The 20,162-nt window shown below is 41.2% G+C and overlaps 1 long non-coding RNA gene across 2 annotated transcripts in view; it reads right to left on the bottom strand.

Moving 5' to 3' along the window:
- Window positions 1-19,299, bottom strand: part of LOC308468881 — a 211,996-nt gene extending 192,697 nt beyond the window's left edge. The window contains exons 1-2 of one of the 2 annotated variants that reach the window (XR_013981928.1): window positions 19,198-19,299; window positions 2,611-2,718 (exon numbers count right to left, since the gene is read on the bottom strand). This is a non-coding gene — a long non-coding RNA (uncharacterized lncRNA). Of the gene's footprint in view, window positions 1-2,610; window positions 3,159-19,197 lie in introns of those variants that run through there. The other variant, XR_013981929.1, reaches the window with a different exon arrangement.
- Between the last annotated feature and the right edge of the window lie 863 nt (window positions 19,300-20,162).

Genomic DNA, 20,162 nt, shown 5'->3' with positions numbered 1-20,162 from the left:
ACACAGCAGGTGTGGTGTAGGTATGTGTAAAGATATGTTGCAAATATATAGTATAACATTAAGGCTTAACCTCAATAAAAAAACAGCAAGAAAAACTTAGATCAGACTACTAAACTAGCAGATATCAACTCAAAGAGGCAGAGAGAGAGAGAGAGAGAGAGAGAGAGAGAGGAGGGGGTGATATAATTATGGCAGGGGGCTGAGACATGGACCTGTGATTGTCAGGAGAGGATGCCAGGAACAGGTCAGCAATAACTTACACAGCTTCAGTGAAGCTAACTCTTTATTCAAAGAAACAAGACAGCTTGAGAGGCCAGGCCAGGAGAGCACAGCAACGCTTCCTGCCTTATGAGGCAGTTGGTCCCCACCTTCCCACAGCTGCCTAAGTCTCCCCTTCAGCTTCCGACATTTCCTCCTCCCAGTCTGCTCCCTCTTCTCACTCTGACCGCTCATCATTGTCCCACCACCAATCACCTGGCTCTGAGCCTTCTTCCCTTTGGGATTCCCCAGGTGGTGCCCCTACCACTCCTCTGAATCCAGCCAGTGGTTCTCCAGAGGTTGTTGCATGGCCAATGGTCAGAGATGATGGGAATTTCAGTCCAACAACATCTGGAGGGCCATAGGTTTCCTATCCCTGGCTTAGTATGATCCAAACGAGCATCTGTCTGAATGCTTTAGTTGAGATTTCTGCATTGCAGGGAGTTCCACAGGGGTCCCTTCCAACTCTACAATTCTATGATCTCCAGTCAAATATCTAATATGTAAACCAGTTTTTTTCTGTTAGCAGCTGTTTGTTTGACCATATCAAATGGCTGAAAGGAGTCCTCAGTTTTTTATTTAACAATTTGGTTCAATAAAACAATGTTTATCCTTATTTCTGGGGGAAGAATAACTCATAAATTAAGGGTATCTCGGGGTGCAGCTAAACCTATGGATTTTGCCTTCATTTGACAACTATTTGTTATTTATATGACAAGTCAATTACATGGATGGCAAATCTTGATGAAATATGGCACTGTTTGGTATTCATAACATTTGTATCAGGGCCAGCCCACCCATGAGGCAAGGTGAGGCAACTGCCTCAGGTGGCAGGATCCACAGGGGCATCAGATCCTGATGTAGATATTTATTTCCATCCTTGTTGCTGATGTAGATTTTCACTTGCCCCTTCTTCCCTGGCGGTGAGGGGGCACCATTTTGGCATTTGCTTCAGGAGCCAAAATATTTTGGGCTGGCCATTTTGTATTCTCTTTCTCTCAGGTTGGGTTTTGTTGTAACATCTGATTTATTGTGTTGTCTCTCAGGAATGTACTTCACTTTATGTGGTAACAGCTGTGAGCTCAAGTTTGTTTGTTTTTTGGTACAGGTTTTCATTTTTTTCTCCTTTTGTTATTTTATTTAAAGTTATATTTCTTGCTGGACTGTTATTTCAACTTCATAATAAAGCCTTGTGTGTTTTTTAATTTTCCTGGTGATCTCCCCCCCAAAACTTATATTCCTGTATATACATACACCACAGCTAATAACAGTATACATCTGTAAATACTGTTCTTATTAAGGGATCCACAAGAACTAGTCTTTACTGAAAAATGTGTAAAGAAAACGATGTTCCACCATTCTGCCACAAATGTATCTTTGTTTTGCTCTTCCTGCCAGTCTTAATTTGTGAGTCAGTTTTTTCTATAAGGGCAATATACCATGCTCTCTTGTACCAGGCATTCAGGTTTACACCTTACAATATGTGACTATAGCCATATGTGCAGCCACTAAGAGGAGTCCAATTATTAGTTTATCCACCAAGTCCCAATTCTCATTTAAATACAAATTCAGTAATGCAAACCCGGATAGTTGCATTCTGAACCGATCGAAGCCTTCGGGTGGTCTTCAATTATCCCCCTTTTAGTAAGACCTTTAGGTGATTCTATATCTTGTCCCTTCAAGTCATGCTTTTATCATGGGTCTGGCCAGCATAATCACCCCCAAAGGACTTCAGGTGTTTCGTCCTTTGCTTCCAGCAATGTGCAATGTTGTCCCATCACTGAGGAAGCCCAGACCATGTAAGGAGGCAGCTGTTATGAAATTAAACTGTGGCTATAGTTCATAAGCTTTAGAAGCCGCAGCTGAATTATACAACCCACAATGGCAAATTGAAGAGCCAGCAAACAATGCATACTCCCCCCCACCCACTCCAAAGAGCTTCTTCAAAACTCTTTTCAAACCTTAATTTGTGTAGGAACATGCTCAAGAACTGAAAACATCTATGCCAAAGAACAAATGACTCACTTAGCACTACAAATTACTCTCACCCAGAATCAGCCTGGGCTTTTTTTGTACCCTCTCTGACTTCCAGAGTATCTGATTCTACATATAAGTAAACGAAACCCAGCAAATTGCTTGGATCACTGTAGCAAACTCCAGTTTGTAAAAATTAGGATGCACCACATGAATACATTTATCACCCAACAAATAAAGTCTGAATGCCACTGATCTTGAATATTATTATTATTATTATTATTATTATTATTATTATTATTATTAATTTTCTGAAGCTACTCCCAGCTCTCTTTTGACAGATGTGTTATGCTGCATTTCATTACTTTCTGTCCTTACCTTGTTCTTCTTTTGTTTCAGATAAATGATGATGCTTTCAGGAAAGATTAAGCACTGCCAGGCAATAAAGCAATGGTCCAAACACAGCTTTAATTGGAACTTCAGATCCTGCAGGAAAAACCAGAAATTAAATCATTAATAATATGATTTTTACCAGCCGACACAATACTTCCACAGATCTGGAATTTTAAGCAAGCTTTTGTTGTTGTTGTTGTTTTTTCTTGATCTCAAATGCTGGTTACCACTATGTGCTCAACACTATCAAATCACACTGAAATCCTCACCAATAAGTCATGTCCGTTGCTCTGGAAACTGAGCACCGGCTCAGTTGGGTGGGACTACAGCTGCCTCCCCACCCTCTAACATCTGCTGCCTGAAGCAGCTATACCACCCTGCCCAACGATAGGACTGTCTCTGCCCTGCATACCAAAATGGTGTTTACTGCTGTCAGCATGGTCAGAATAACTGCATGCACATCAGTGCCAAATGCTACCACTGTCAGCTACCATATTTGTCCCTATCAATTACACATTGCTTCTCCCACCCAACCTCACCCAGCCCCAAGTGGTGATGACTGCAAAGCTGAAGCTCTAAATGCATGAAGGCTTTCTGTTTTGTAATAAAATGTGGGACACCCAGTGGATTAGGCATTCTTTTGATTTTGGGGAGTGTTGCTTCAATGGGGTCACTTTGGATGCATCGGCAGAAATATAGGCAGGCACTTTTGAATGGCACGTAGGAGCTATTCAGGGAGTGTTGGGGAAGGGCCTTAACTCTGTGATAGCTCATATGCTTAGCATGCAGAAAAACCAAGGTTCAGTCCCTAGCATCTCCAAGCAGGGCTGGAGATTGGAATAGGGAAATATTCTTGCCTAAACCCCATGAATGCTGCCGCCAATCAGTGTCAATGATACTGAACCGGGCGGATAAATGATATGACTTTCTTACATTGGCATACAAAACCTTTCATCTGAACACAACACTACATTAAAACATACAAAAGTTAAAATACTAAAACAGATTAAAATTCCTTCAACTTTCTAAGCATATTTATTTTTTTATTGATAAATAATAATTTTATAAATAATAAATCAAGATACACCAGGATGAGTGAATTGAAAAATAGGAAGACCTTGGACTGTCAGGGATCAGCGGGGACTATACTGGCATAATTCCTTCAACCTGGATCAGCTGGAGCTATGCCGCTTTGGCCAGCAGAACTTAAACTGGTGGAGCTTATTGTATTTATTACAATTATACCCCATCTTTCCAAGGAGCTGAAGGTTGTGGCAGTAGTGGACCCTCAAGCTTGAACTGTTGTGGGGACCCCTTCACAACAGCAGCAAGGTCTGGGTAACCACTGTTATCTTCCTCAGTAGGGTTGTTCCATGACAGACACCACAATTGTTTGGGTTTTCTGGTATCCTCTTCAGTAAGGGCTGTGGCAGGTGAAGGGAGGGCCACAGGAATGACCCAGGAGACTGGTATTGGGTTGAAATAGGCCTCAACTTTTTTGATCACAGGAAAGAGTAGGTTTGGCAAAGGCATTGGGCATGCATTCTGCATCAGGCAATTCCTGCTACCTGATAGGAACCTGGTGGGGTCGAACTTGTGCTAGGGAGTTGCCCCCAATATGGAATGAGGCCCCACACAGACCACCATTGGGAGAGGTATACGGGCCCACGATTGGCCAACACCTGGCCACCCAATTAAATAGGCTGGGCTGGGCTGCACACATCCCCAAGCTCCAGCTACTGACTCACAAACTTTGGGATTGTTGAAGTATATACAACAACAACAACAACAACAACAAAATAATAATCAATTTGAGTTCTGTGAATCAAATTTGGTCTACTAAACCCAAAATTTTAAAGCAATGTGGACGGAAGTCACTTTTGGGGCCACAACATGACTAGGGGCCCCAAAGCTTAAGCTTCATTAGTTTCATAGTAGATCCCCCCCTCTTCCCCCCCTCTACCTCTTGATTCCTGCATTGCAGGGGTTGGATGACCCTTGGGGTTCCTTCCAACTCTACAATTCTGTGGCTCTAACCCTGTGAGGAAGGTTAGGCTGAAAGTGAGTGACTGGCCCAAGGTCACCCAGTGAGCTTCATGGCTGAGTGGGAATTTGAACCCTGGTCTCTCAGGTCCTAGTCAAGCACTGCAATCACTATACCACACCTTCTCTCAAGCATAAGCCTCAAAAATGCTGAGGGTGGGATGGGGCAAGGAGAGACACTTATTTCAAACCTGTTTCAGCTCAACAAAGCCCGGTGAGAACAACACCAGCGAAAAGGATGGTGTAATGCTATTTTAAAGGTTTGTTTCCACTCTGCCAGCTCAGCCAGCGATACCCCCACTTCTGAGCACAGCTTGGAACTTACACTGACTTTCTGTACATATGATTGCTCTGTTAATATCAGACAGTAAATTTGCAGTCAACCTGAGCTTCTTCCCTGGGCATATTGTGTCCTGTTTATTTATCCCATCCTATCTCCCTGCTAGGCTAAACCAAGAGCTCTCAGGACTGCCTTATAAAAATATAGGTTATCACCCCCACCACCCCTCCCTTCCCCTAACCCAAGGAAGAATTTAATCAGTCTCCTGAGGGGGAGATTTCATTGTTTGAGTCATTGCTGTTCCTGCTGCCAGCATGCTTAATTGAGTTCTTTCATAGTTGCTACACGTGTCCACTGGCACTAATTATACAGTGATCAATTCCTCTCACTAACAGTATTTGATCCATAGCCACTCCTTGACAAACTGAGAGTGAGTATTGGACTACACTGTTGTGTCAGTCACCTTGATTGAAATGTAAAGATTGTTTTGAAAGGAATAACAAGAACAATTGCATCACCTGTTGCACATTGATTGGAATGGGGGAAATGTTAAATGACCATTTTTCTGGGTGTTTCCGAGAAGGCATTTGCCACTCTCCACGGCACTGAACAACAATGAAGTAGGCTTGTAATGCGACTGTTGAAGGGAGGACAAACTAACCCTTTCAAGAAAAATCTACAGGTGACTACCAAAAAAAAAGGAAGGAAGGAAGGAAGGAAGGAAGGAAGGAAGGAAGGAAGGAAAGGAAAGGAAAGGAAAGGAAAGGAAAGGAAAGGAGAGGAGCTTCTGGAGATTTGCAAAATATGGATTGTTACAGTGGAATCTACAGCTGTTAAACTGCATGTAAGGACTTTTCTTGATTGATTGCTTGATTCATTGATCAAGAGGCATTGGTCACCTCCCTGACCCAGCCAGCTGTTACCTCCCTGCTGCAAGTGGTCGCTCTGGCCAATCCGAGCACCTTGTCTACATCCTCAGGCCTTACCAACTGAAACTCATCCAACACAACAGGACTATACTGTGCTCTGGACACCCCATGAGATTCATCTGCTATAATAGCAGAGTCAAGGTCTTGGTGGATGCAAGCGATTTTAGTTTTGAGAAAAGGCAAGTAAGAGGTGACATGATAGAACTTCATAAAATCATGCATGGCATGGAGAAAGTGAAGAGAAAAAAGTTTTCCTTCCTCTCACCTAAGACTAGAATTCGTGGACATCTCAATGAAGCTGAATATTCGAAGATGCAGGACAGAGAATAGAAAGTACTTCGTGCAGTACATAACTAAACTATGGCCTCCCACAGGAGGTCACCAACTTGGATGGCTTTAAAAGAGGTTTAGACAAATTCATGGAGGGTAAGTCCATCAATGGCGACTAGCGATGTAGGCTGCATTCCATAGACCTTGGAGGCAATGATCTGCCTCCATGGTTGAAGGCAATATGCTTTTAGCTATTAGTTGCTGGAAACTACAAGAGTGGAGAGTGTTCTTCAGCTCACATCCTGATTACAGATTTACTGCAGGCATCTGACTGGCCACTGTGGGATCAGGATGCCGGACTTCATGGGCCATTGGCTTCATCCAGCAGGGCTCTTCTTATATTCTTATTTAAGATTCTTTTGAGCTGCCAGGAGCTAAAAATGGACATGCAACACATAATCTGAACCACTAAGCTATGGCCTACTTCAGGTGGGATCTACCCACTCATGCAGCATCTTGGCTCCTGTGGCTTACTGCAAGAAGAATCAGCTAGAATAAGTGGCGTCTCAACAGATAACTACAGCTCTGTTGCTCTTGCTAGTAGCTGAAGATTGGCACTACACTCGGTATATGACCATCACCATCTAGGTCATCCACTTTTCACAGCAAGTATGAGTAATGCACCTGTTGGGCAACACTACACACAATCAGAAAGTGTGTGTCCAGTATACTTGAAGGAGCGTCTCCACCCCCATCATTCAGCCCTGACACTGAGGTCCAGCTCTGAGGGCCTTCTGGCGGTTCCCTCACTGCGAGAAGACAAGTTACAGGGAACCAGGCAGAGGGCCTTCTCGGTAGTGGCGCTCGCCCTGTGGAACGCCCTCCATCAGATGTCAAAGAGAACAACAACTACCAGACTTTTAGAAGACATCTGAAGTATTGATGTATTACATTATTTTAATATTTTTGGAAGCCGCCCAGAGTGGCTGGGGAAGCCCAGCCAGATGGGCGGGGTATAAATAATAAAATTATTATTATTATTATTATTATTATTATTATTATTATTAAAGTGAGAAAGTGTTCCAGGACCAGCTCAGGTCTGAAAGATCTAGAGATAACAAATTCAACAATGGAAGGTCTTGAACAATCCCAGCTTACAAAATTTGATGCCTCTTTTTCAACCTTCTTCCCCACTCTATTTTGATTCAAATCAGGAGTGAGGAAACGTTTTTCAGCCTGAGGACTACATTCCCTTCTGTGCAGCCTTCCAAAGGCCACATGGTAGAGGTGAGCAGGGCCAGAGGAAAATGCGGGGACGACGACCAAATTTCCTCTTTGTGCAGTATACTAGTGTCTCTCACACTCCTCTTTATCTTCAATCCACCCAAACAAGAGGCATGATCAGAGTTCAAATACAAAAAGCATCTCTGAAGGGTCAAGAGTAGGGATGTCAGAGAATTGCATCAGAAACAGAAATGGGGAGTGGAAATATCTGCCATTTGCATTTTCATCCAAGGTGAGGAATGGAAATCACACACATTATTATTATTATTATTATTATTATTATTATTATTGCCCACATATGCAATGTGAATAATTTTATTACTTTCTGTAAAGTTTTTGACATTACCCTTCCATTGAAATGCAATTACATTAATTACATACATTTTGGCTATTTGCAGATAGTGAGATGAATGATATAGGTTTTTGTCAGATGACCAACTGTATAGCTGAACAGAAACAGCACTGATTGTGATCAACAGTGGATGGAACAGAAATTTCTGCCTCCTTATGTCCCTAATCAAAGGGCACCACCAAACAATGCTTGATGGGGGTTGCTGGGGGAGGATGGATTTACCCAAAATCAGCATTGGACCACTGCACCCTAACAGAGGGATTGTTTCCTAGCCCATCCGTCACCTGAAGACCACTGCTCCATGACAGAGTTTTCTTTACTCACAGCAGGCTATGGTAGGAAGGAGGAGACAGGAAACATTCCTTCTGTTAAACTTCCATAGGTTATCTTAGGATCAAGCCCTGGTGAATAAAATACATTTTTGGAACTAAATAAGCCACCTACTTTGTAAAAACAAGCACCACACATTTAAATAATCTGCTTCACTTCTTCTTGTGGTGGTGGTGGGGTATGCACAACTAAGACATCTGTCCCTTCATTGTTAATTAGCTGAAGATGCCTGAATCTTATAATAAATCAACATATAGACATTCCATCTGTCCTAGATACAATTTTGTTCAAAAATCTATGTGAGAGAGAGACATCTACTACTTAAAAATGGTGTGCATCTCACAGTTTCTCCTTGCAACACATGCACAGTCCTCCTCAGCTTGAAGCGAGACCATCACACTCATCAATATTATGATCCATATATTTTAGTGTATTTGCAATACAAACTCCTTTCATAAAAAAACAAACAAATCCTGGCTGTGCTCACATTTGTTCTACCGCAGACTTTGACTTATAAGCTTTTAGTTTAATTCTAGAAAGCCAAATATTGGAATAATAAACTCCTTTTGATGATCATGAATAAATATAATCTACAGAAATAGAATTAATGCGCCTCTATCAAGGAGAGAATATTACCTTCTTCAGGCATTATAATTCCTTTTACTAGTGTCATCATGTGAGGGAGAATGGGGATGATTCCAAAAGTTTCACCCTACTCCATTGCTGCCTACAAGTTGGGGGGTGACTGCCTTGAGAAGGGGCTGTTGTGGAGGTTTAAAGCTCAGGAAGATCAGAACTCATGGACTGTGAAACCTTGTAGGGAGCCTCCATCTTGCTCCCACAAAATGTTGTGATAGCCCCTAGATCAGACAGCATCTAGATAAGAAGTGAGGAGTGAATGGTCAGTGGTGAGATTACTAAGAAATATTTGATGGATTGGTGCAGTTGTCATGCTCTTGAGGAAAGGGGGCATATACCATTATGTACAACTGTAATGGACAACATGTGAACCCCCAGATGAGGAGCCTGTGAGTCCTTAGCTCCAGATGGGGTCAAAAAATTGTCAGCTGTCCAATAATTGTAAACTAACTGCATTGACTAGTTCAAGAATGTGGAACAGTCCTCCAAATGTCTCTGGGCTGCAGTTCCCACCACTCCTGACCATTGGCCATGCTGGCTGAGGCTGGTTGGAGTCAGTTTGGGAACATCTGCGGGGAGGGCAGAGGTTTGCTGTCACTGTATTTATTATTTACGATATTAGCACAATTATATTATCTACACTATAATGTGATATCATTCTGATAATTTACTGAGAAGCAAATTCCAATGAATTCAGTTTGACTTTTGTCTAAGCAAGTGTATTAAAAACTGCAGCCTGTGGTTTGTTATACATTTTAAGTGGTAGATAAGAGTTGGCAACTGTACCTAAGGCATTGGGCAAATGCTTTAGGTTGCTAACTCTAAATGGGGCTCAATGATTGCCAGTTGGAAGCTGAGATTAAACTACTTTTGCAAACTAACCAATTTATCTAGATCAGGAATGGATAACCTGTGACCCTGAAGATGTTGTTGAATTACAATTGCCATTAGCCACAACTAGCATAGCCAATTGTCATGCAGGCGGTGGAGCCTGTGGGACGATCAGGGAGGGAAGTTCAGGCACCAGAAGGAAAGGCTAGATAAAAGAAGGGTAAAAGAAGTGAGTAAATAAGGCAAAGAAAATTGTAAGCTTAATATAGCTACAGCCTCAAACGATGCAGATGAGGAAGATCCCCAGCTCTGTTCGGCAGCGTGAAGCAGGTGCTTGGCACATGCTTTTATACCCCCCACAATAGGCCTGGGGTGATTGTGGTGCCACCCAGGCATGAGGGTATTACTCCGCCCACGCCAGGGTGGGGGAAACTGGGTTGAGGGCCTGCCCGCAACCAGGACCATCTTTTAAGATGATCCCACTTGTTGAATTACAATTCCCATTAGCCACAACTAGCATATCCAATTGTCAGGAATGTTAGGTGTTATGGTCCAACAACAGCTTGAAGGGCCACAGGTCCCCCATTCCTGGTCTACAACTCCCATAATCTCTGAGTGTTGACCTTGCTTTCTGGAGATGACAGCAGTTTTAGTACAACAACATGTGGAGGGCCACATATTCCCCATCCCTCACTTTAGTGATGAGGAAAGGCAATATAACCTTTTAGGTAAGACATTGGTGGAGGGGATCGCTTTCCATTATTGCCCAGAGCTCCATAGATTCTGGGTATAGTGCTCCAAATAAGGAATGTTTCAGATTAAATGGGTCCAGGAGACAGAGACTTTAGAAAACTGTAAAAAGAAATTGTCAGAAGTCTTAAAACCCATTAATAAATAAATGCAGAAGAAAGAACATTTAAATAGATCTTGTTAATTGTGTTTATCTCAGTGTGATGCCATGTCAAAGAGCCTGCAGCTAATGTAGTTTGTTAAAATCCCGATTTGCACAGCAGGAAGTGAACATTAGAAAGGAAACTCTTGTCATTACTGGCAGAAGCTGAAGAGGCTACTAACACTTGATTAAATCATTAATATATCTTTTAAAATTTGAAACACTGAATTAGAGATCTATTTGCATAGAACATCATTTTATAAAACTGCTTTCATCTTGCATTTGCTCCTCTGCTATAGCTCCATAAGCCACTATCTACGCAGAAGGAGCTCAATATGGCCCTTTTGAGGTTTATGACTTGTATTGTTGATTACTTCTTATTTAGTTGGGGAAACTCATGACTGCAGCGTAGAGCTCCAATATTTTTTTTAAAGCCAAAAAGCTCCTCCCAAAGCAGAGGTTTCTATTTTGCCTGTCAATTTTTAGTTTATTAGGCTGCAATCCTACCCACCCACCATGTTGATAGCTGAGTGGTGGTGGTGGTAGTGGTGGTAGGGTACAGTACAGCCACCTCTCCACCAGACTGGTAAAGAGGAGTGGCATTGGTGGTGATGGCATGCTAACAGTGGTGGTCCTCCCACTGATGGTAGCCTGCAGAAAGTCCTAAAATAAAGAGTTTGGGGTGGGTGCAAGTCACCATACTCGTGTCTCTCAGGGATAGCAGCCAGGAGCTGACAGAGCACCTTCCACCTGCAACAGTCCATAGACTGCTCCATGCCTCTTAGGACCCTTCTTAGGAATGCTCTGTTATTAAATCACGTGGCAGAAAATGAAGACATCTGTTTAAAAGGTTTTTCTCAGTTGCTTGCAGCTATTTCAAGAAAGAAGAGGAGAATGGGAATTAAAAAATTATGCAGAAACATTCCATGCATAGAAGGTGTGTTAGAAGGGAGCTGCCAGTTTAGCTGCTCACATATATAGGAACAACCAAGTTGTCACAGAAAACCTGATTGTTGGTTGTTCCAGAGTTTAGAACATCAGCACTGGACATACGTTTCTCTACATGCCAGAGTTTCTTTCTTTCTCTTTTTAAAATTAGCAATCCTGCTTGTAATTTCTGCAAAGCAGACTGGCTTGTACCCAGTTCTGAATCATTAACCATGGGTTTTAGTCCTGTCCAGTCATTCAGCCCCACTGAATCCACAGGACTCAATTTTGAGTAGACATGGTTAAGATCACACAAGTAGCACAGCTCTTTGGATTCCAGCCAAGGTACAGGGATGGCATTACTGTTTGTATGCAAAACTATGCATCTAATATAATTTTATCTTTTTAGCTGGCAGTACAAAATGCTTGACATTGATCTAAGATTTTCTAGGTCTGAAATAATTCAGCAAAATTGTCTGCTTACTGGAAAAGCAGCTCAAAGCTGTTTCCAGGAAGCAATCTCTTTAGCCTCCTTAGCAATAACAAAGCTCAAGGCTCATCACTGAAAATGTATTAGTTTGTACATTAGCCCTCTTCACAAGAATATGCCACTCTTGGGGGCATGGAGAGCTGGTTCTCATGAATGTTTGCACATTACATCAGAAGACTTCCTTCCCTCAGGTTTATCTTTCTGTTTTCAGGAATTTTGGGATGTAGTGATGGTATGCCATCAGTCTGAGTATTTTTCCAGCATTCATATCCCAGCAGTTAGGGGTGTAACAACACAGCCCCTTCTAACCTGAACTTGTCACAATCACTGATGTAAGTTACATAACTTGCATTTGTTTCATTGTAAAGGAAACATCAAAATAAATGTTTAAAAAGTATTTAATTTCATTGCAGACTTCAGAATATTAGTGATGTGAATGAATACCAGTTATATTCACTTGACTGATTTCCATTCCTGACCACAGACAAACATGCAAACAACAGCAATTTTCACTTCCCTTTCCATTTTTGGCAGAATCATCTGACATCCCTAACAGCATCATCTACAATCACGCAGGAATGCTCTCTAGTTCTCTTCATTTATTCAACTTCCCCACTAATTGTATTAGGGGAATTATTAGCTCATTTGCCCTGTCTAGTCCTGTAGACCTCCACAGCTGGATTTGCCACCCTCCATGTGTTTGGAAGGGAACTTCTGCTGTAGATGTATAGACTCCCTATGCAACTCAGAACCATGATCTTCCAGACCACTGCCTTCAGAATTTCCATTTATAATGTGTGGAAGGCAATGCAGCTGGTGACAGGAAAGTGGCAGAAGAGGTAGGAGCCATTTGGCTCATCCCTGCTCTCCTTCTCATTGCACGGAGCTTGAAAGAGGGCTAATTTCTAGAGCAGGTTTAGCCAACATGATGTCCACTGGATGTTGCTGGGCTAAAGCCACCATGCTTGGCATTTCAATATGCTGGTTGGGGCTGATAAGAGTTGTATTCCAACTATATATGGAAGAGATCACATTAGGTATCCTTCTCTAGAGGTTTGGAATGGAGACAGCAGATATGATCCCACTCTCAGCCCATGTGTTCATGACATACATATTTCTAAGTTCTTATAAAGGGTTCTTGGACCTTCTGGGGCGTGTTTCTTCAAGGCAAGGACTTGGCCTTTTGAGCTGCAGTGCCCAAGATCTGGAAAAGTATCCCCTCCACTGCTTGAGTTAAGACAGGAAGCAAGAGACAATCTTATCTCAATAGGCTTTGATTGTTTACCATTCTTAAGTTGTTCAATGCCCCTGCTGCTTTTTTCAAATTTTAAAGGTTGTCATTGGTTTTATTGATATTTTATGTTTTATATTGCACATGCTTTTTACTAAATAACAGGTTACTGTTATTATTAAAACTACTCTGACAGACAAGAAAAAACCACTCACAATTACAATATTAATTAGTCCAAAAACTAATATTTGGTGTTTTTACAGCCCTCTTTCCCCCCAGTTGCATTACAACATGCCTTCCATTGCCTCAGAAAGTTTCCCAAATGGAAGATGTATATACTTCTCTATTTGTTGCTTGCTTAGGCATCATTAGGGGAAAATGCAAGTACACACTTCTGGCAACTAAATAGCTTGCCTCCACTCCACAGGCTTGTGCTTGGAGCTGGACAGCATCACCCTGCCTCCACCCAAACTTAAGTACCCCCATCTGACAGCATGCATGCAAGCAATGTACAACTCCTACATTGAAGTTGCTCTGTGTCTGTTGCTTCAAGCTTCTCCTGGTGCTAGGTGACAGCAGAGGAGAGGATTCTGCTGGCCACCCCAGACACCATCTCTTCCTCTGCTCCTGGTGTGTCCTTTCCTTCTTCCATCCCTGGCTCCTGCCCCATGTCCTGCACCCCCTTCCCCATCTCCTTCTGTTCAGACTCTTCTCCTCCCTCCAGATCTGGCTCCTGCCTCGTGGGAGGCACAAAATCCATAAATTGCTGCCCCATTCCCTCAGGTCCCGTGGCTTCTGCCACCCACTCCTCAGCACCCTGCCAGTCCTTCGGATTATAACCTAGAACCAAGTATTCCAAAATTTATTAAATATATTTTAGTAAGGAAAGCAAGCTTGGATAAGTAAGAAGAAGAAGAAAAAGGGAGAGATTTCTACGCATATTAAACATGCCAGTCAAGAGAGAAAGTGCTAAAAGTAGAATTTAGATATTTTAACAAATGGCCTAATAAGGCTCTGCTTCAATAGTCTCTGAAATGCAATCTATCTCAGTTCAATAACTACAGATCATGACCAGTTAACAGTCTATATTACCAGACTTAGTTTTAAAAGGTCATGCATTAATTAGCAGGCGGCAGTTCAGTAGCTGCTCTTGATATATCCCACGAGCTTTAGATCGTTGCTTGCATTTGTGCCTGGATTAATTATGCACCTTTAAATACTGATTTTCAGTATCATCACCTGAATGACCAAGTGTCCCCAAGAGATACATTTCAACCATTTCTTTTCTTTTCCCTTTTTTTAAAAAAAAGGTTGGTGTTTTTGCAATGGTGCCTTACACTTTCCTTTAACCTCCCCCCCCCCCCCCGGAACACTGTAAGCCCTGAGCACATGTTACTCACTTGCGAGGCCTATGAGAGAACAGAGTCCCACATTTATGCCCACATCCAATGTTCCGTCTCCTTGTTTTAGAAAAAGAACAACAGCCTTATATTGTTTCTCCACATCTGTAGGGGACTATGCTATCAGAACACCTGCTTTTTGGCGGGGGGTGGGGGCCTGATCCTATGGAACCTCTACAAGTGAGGAGGAGCTCATATGTTGATTTTTGTCTATTCAGACAACCATGCACAACTGGCAATCGTTAAAAAAAGGAGACCCTGTGATAGGCATGGGGCTAAAAGCACGGTCCCACTCTGCTCTGTTCATGCCCTTGTGTGTTTTTCAAGCAAATGTGGAGGACTGTGGTGGGGGCAAAGGTTGAATCCCCTGCATTGATTCCCCGCCCCTCCTGCCCCCGCAACTCATATTTATCATAACAAGCATGTACTAATGACGTAAATAGTGTTTTACCTAGTTTCTCCCTCAGATTTGCTGGCCACAAAGATGACTTTATTACCTCCAAAAATTTTTTGATTTTTTGTCATGACTGGTCACAAAGCAAATTAACCTTATGTTGGTTAACTCTTTTCTCCTGACATATTGGTTTTACCTTTGCATCCTGCTGACAAACTCAATAAAGAATTATGAACATAACAAAATAGGCTGAAATAGATTGTCATATCTTGTCGCATATCTTGTAGAAGTGACCAGATGTTTGTGGTCCTTGCTCCAGATTATTTTCCTTGGCTTCTATCATTTAAATTTTATATCACAATGTGATGATGCATGAACTTAAACAGTAAGACCACCTAATTGCATCACACATAAAACATGAACCCCTTTCCAGTCTTCCAGACCATTAGCAAACTGAAAATAGATATACATTAGAATGTACTGTGACTTAGTCAAAGTTTTATATCTGAAGCTGTGCTAGCCCAGCCATATCCTACTGGCACATGTTGAATTTTAATAGACTTTATTATGGACCTTCAAATTAAAAGCTGTCAGGAGAGATAAAAGGTTGGGGATTTGGATATAAAAGTACTTTGATTAGACATAAAGGTCAGCCCGTGTGGCAAAAAGTCAATGCATCCAAATTAAGTGTAACCCTTTGTAAGGAAATATGCTAATCTCTCGTGTAAAGTACTTGCATGGTTAATAGTTAGACTATTTTCTGTGATGAAATTTTAACAAGAAGATAATCCACATGTAATTTGCCTGTCAAGAACGTCTCATTTCTTGGGCTTCAGTTTATCTAGCGTGGTCCAAAAGTTCTATCAAATCCATTCTCAAACAGATTTGCCTCCTGTCCTGAACACAAATCTACTTTTTTAAAACAACAACAACAACAATAACACAGGATCCTAGGTATTTGTAAAGGTTAAGTATAAATTACCCTTTAATTAAATTGCTGATGAAATTGCTGAGAGTTACAATATGATTTAGTATTTCTGGGAGTGATATTAAGATTCTGCAGAACTGCTGAAGAAGAAGAAAACTTATTAAAGACTTAAAAGGGTGGCAGGATGAAAAGGGGTTTACATTTGTAGAATCTCCTGTAAAATTATGGAAAGTGACAGATTCTTTTTTTTGATCTCTGAGTCAGGGCTGCATGCTTAAACCATTGTGACACTTCAGCTGAATCTGGCATAGCCGAGAACTAATACGAAATTAATAGAGTATAATAAAGGTCTATTGGATTCCAGACTAACTTTGCAGCTTTGAAGTGAAAGAACAGAAGGCATAATTTCAATCTTTGTTTAGTGCCTTGGACAGCCAGCTCGCTGGCATTAAAGTATGGTCAGGATTAAAAATCTGATGGATAGTAGCACAGCCCCTTCTTGACAGCTTTTCTGTTCAAATACAAATTACTGTCAGAGCTCCAGAATGTTTGAAGGCACATTCAGAGATGAAATATCATGACTGAAACAAGCACCGTGTGAAGCTATTATGTTTTGAAAGGAGAAATAATTACATACTGTACATCTCCTAGGCACAGATCTGAATTAATAATGCATAATAATAAGTACAATGAAAAGTATACTAATGAAATGCTACTGAACGTAACAATTTTGAAAACCATGGGATTATCAGCCTGCCATGGAAAATGTCAGTGCATGTATTTTTTATTTTAGATTTTGTTATTTTCCCCACCTTCTAAATAGATATAAGCAAATAAATGCTGCATTGACCTTATGATATATTATGAGGTATTTAAGCTTCTGCAGCATTTCATTGGGTATTTGTGTGTGTGGTTGTTGTTGCTGTTTTTTTTAATATGGGATATATTTCTGAAATTTCTATTCATATGTTTGTCCTGTAGACAGTGTACCCCCTCCTCCCATAAAAAGGTATGTGTCTGTTAATCTAAAAATTGCATTTCTTGCTACAAACACAGTGCATGGGTTGTAGAAATGACTGAAGTTGGAATGTTTTGATTATTGGTACAAGGGGAAAAATATAGGCCACATTTTATAGATCTGGCTTCAAAACGCCTCTCACAAAAGGGGCTGAGAAGTGTAATGGAATTACAAAAATTGAAGAGCTAATATACAGAGCACTGTATTCCCCATTGTGGCTGGTCTTTAATGGAAGAGAGGGCCATTTCCTTTTTCCATTATATTATGTTTTCAATCTCCTTGTATAAAAATCCAGCTGGCAAGCTCACACATTGTTCCCTTCGACACTGCTTCAGTTTGATTAGGAAGAATTTTCCAACAGTTCCCTCTTGTGCAAAAGCGTCTATATATAGAATGGTTTCAGTTGAACTTCAGAACACAGATGTCTCATCCTTTTGGGACTTACACACTTTTAACATAAATAAATACAATAAAATGCCAAAATAGTAATCTGAGAGGCACTCCCATCAAACTGCTTAATCTATTACTCCTACTATTCAGATTAAAACTATAACAAAAATTTAAACTCAAAATCATGAGGCTGAATACTTTGCTACAGTGCAAAGATCTTTGGAGAAGCTGCATGGCAAAATTATAATTTTGTCACAGATTTCCATTTTTGCCACATGTATTCAGGATTCTTACCAAAGAGAATTTGGTAAGATTCTCCTTAGTGGTACATGGGGTTGTATCCAGTGTGAGTCCTACTGAGTGTAGACCCATTGAAAATAATGGACATGACCTACTTGGATCCATTAATTTCAATGGATCTGTTCTGAGTAGGACTTAATTGGATACAACCCATTTTACCCATTTCAGTTAAGGCAACAATTCTAGGCCCACTTACTTGGGACTAAACTCAAATGAATTTATGGGTTTAAAGTTAATAACAATGTAACCTGAAACAAGTCTACTCAAAACTGATGATTTGATAGTCAATGTAAAGCAGCCAAGAAAGTTATGGCTAAGACAATTAGGAATTCTCATAAGAATCCAATTGAGGAATCTATGGAAAATTTGATCAAATGTAGGTTGGAATACAAGAATAGGTTCAAAAACAATAAACCTGAAAACCCAGTATCTGGAATTGGGGACTAGCAATAATGGAACAGAGGGAAGACAAGTTCTGGGAACTGGTGTCCTGGGATTTAAATGAAATGAGATCAGCACAGGTAGCCTCAACTCCTGTCTCTGATAGGCTTAAATATTTATCCAGTATATTTGGTGGTCAAACACATGTACCAGCAGTGTGTAAGGATTTTTTGAACCTACCTGAAAGGAAATCAATCTCCCATAATGAGAGGCCCTTGTTGTTCAACTTTTAGCTTTTAAAAAACAAAAAACCCTGCTGGCCACTTGTTATGTTATGCCTTATTTATAGGCCACAAATGGGTCAAAAGCCCCACCTCCACCCCCAAGCAGTGAAGAGTTTCTTTTTTATAAAAGAAACTAAATAAAACTACAATACATATGCAGTCACTCAAAACAGTATAAAAACAAAAAAGAAATCGCAAAGTACCCATTAATCACACTGGATATAGCCATTAGGAATTGTCATTAACCCTGTAACGTGGAAACAGAAAAACCATCAGTCAAGCCACCTTATATCTCAGCTAGGTACATACTCTCACCCAATATGTTCTCACCCTCTGGCACAAACTACTGCAGCCAGTCAACAAGCCAGCAGACAACACTTAGTGTTCTGTTGTCTACAAAGGTTACATCACTCTCGATTAGGGGTGGAGAGAAATTTGATCCAATTTACATTTGAAGGTGGACCTACTTAATTCACACTTTCAATTCAAACCAAAGGACAGCAGTTCTTCTGCTAAGTAGTGTGTACAAAAATACATATACGAAGTTAAAATATGCCTGTAAATGCATATATTGGTGAAAATAACATGCAGGAATGCATTATATGAGTGTTTCCCATACTTGGGTCTCCAGCTGTTTTGGGACTACACCTCCCATCATCCCTAGCTAGCAGGACCAGTGGTCAAGGATGATGGGATGATGGTCCAAAAACAGCTGCAGACACAAGTTTGGGAAACACTACATTATATTAAGAATATAGCTTTCCAAAAACCAGTATGGCAAGATTGTGTGCCGTACAATATTAGGTGAAATTTGCATGAAAATGCAAAATAATTTCCATTGTGACTTTTAAAACAAACAAACAAACAAACAAATAAAAAGGGGGATATGAGAATCCAAGACAAATTGACATATCAATCTGTCCCTACCTTCCATGGATATGCACTCTGGTTTGGACCAGAAGTGAGAGACTGTGCCTACCTTCAAAGCAGCCCAGTGAAAGAGTCACATGCTGCATCATAAAGAGAACATCTGAGCTGTGTAGAACTAGATGGATAAGCCTGGCACATGGCTAGTGCAGACATACCCCTCCCTCCCACTTTAGAAAGCTGCAGCTGCAGACCCCAATGAGCAACGGCAGCAAGCATTTGTCTTTCTTTTATATACTCCTGTTGTTCATCTCCCTCACACTTCCCTTCCCATATTCGTTATACTCGGAGGCTGATTTGCTAAATAAGCATAATTTCTTCCAGTGCTTCAGCTGTTTGCAAATTGCATCAGAAGCTTCCAGAAAACTGTTCCTCCTAGGCAGATGTTCATAATGTTTCGGTGTCATTTTCTGGCACTGCAGTATAATGTGTGCCGGGGAGAGGTGCTCTATGTCAAAGTCAATAAAACCTGATTTCTTAATAAAATATAAATATTAAAAAAGAGAAAACCTGCTTTCTTTTGGAAGCAGCTACCAGACCATCTTCACAGTCTCTATGCTACATAGAGATGCTTCATACACTACAAGTTTTCTGACCCCCCCCCCAAAAAAATGCATAAGAGTTCTACATTACCCCTATCCACTCATCACACACATTTTCAGTGATCTGGCCAGGTAAATTCATGGGGCAAGGTGAGAAGCACAGGGTGGGGGGAGGGAGTGGACACTCATTTAGGCTCTGAACATTACATGCATGCATGTTGTCCTGCCTTACTTGTGCTTAAGGCAAGGGTAGCCAGTATGTGCCCTTGCAGACTTCTCTGCCTTCCACTTGGATCTTTCCTAGGGCCACCCCCCACAACCCAAGGCTGTGCCACTCATCAGTCCTGCTCCATAGCCTCTCATGTGCTTTTGCTCACTGGGATGTGCTCTTGAATAATACTTCTTGCTTGCCTGGATGCAGAAATATAGATTTGGGTGATGGAGTCGTCCCACTCCTTGCTCTGCTTATCACCCA

Source organism: Podarcis pityusensis (genome assembly GCF_964106645.2).
Source record: "Podarcis pityusensis genome assembly, chromosome: Z".
Lineage (NCBI taxonomy): Eukaryota > Metazoa > Chordata > Lepidosauria > Squamata > Lacertidae > Podarcis > Podarcis pityusensis.
Note: the sequence above shows the minus strand (reverse complement) of the source record. Positions and strands in the feature narration are given on the sequence as shown.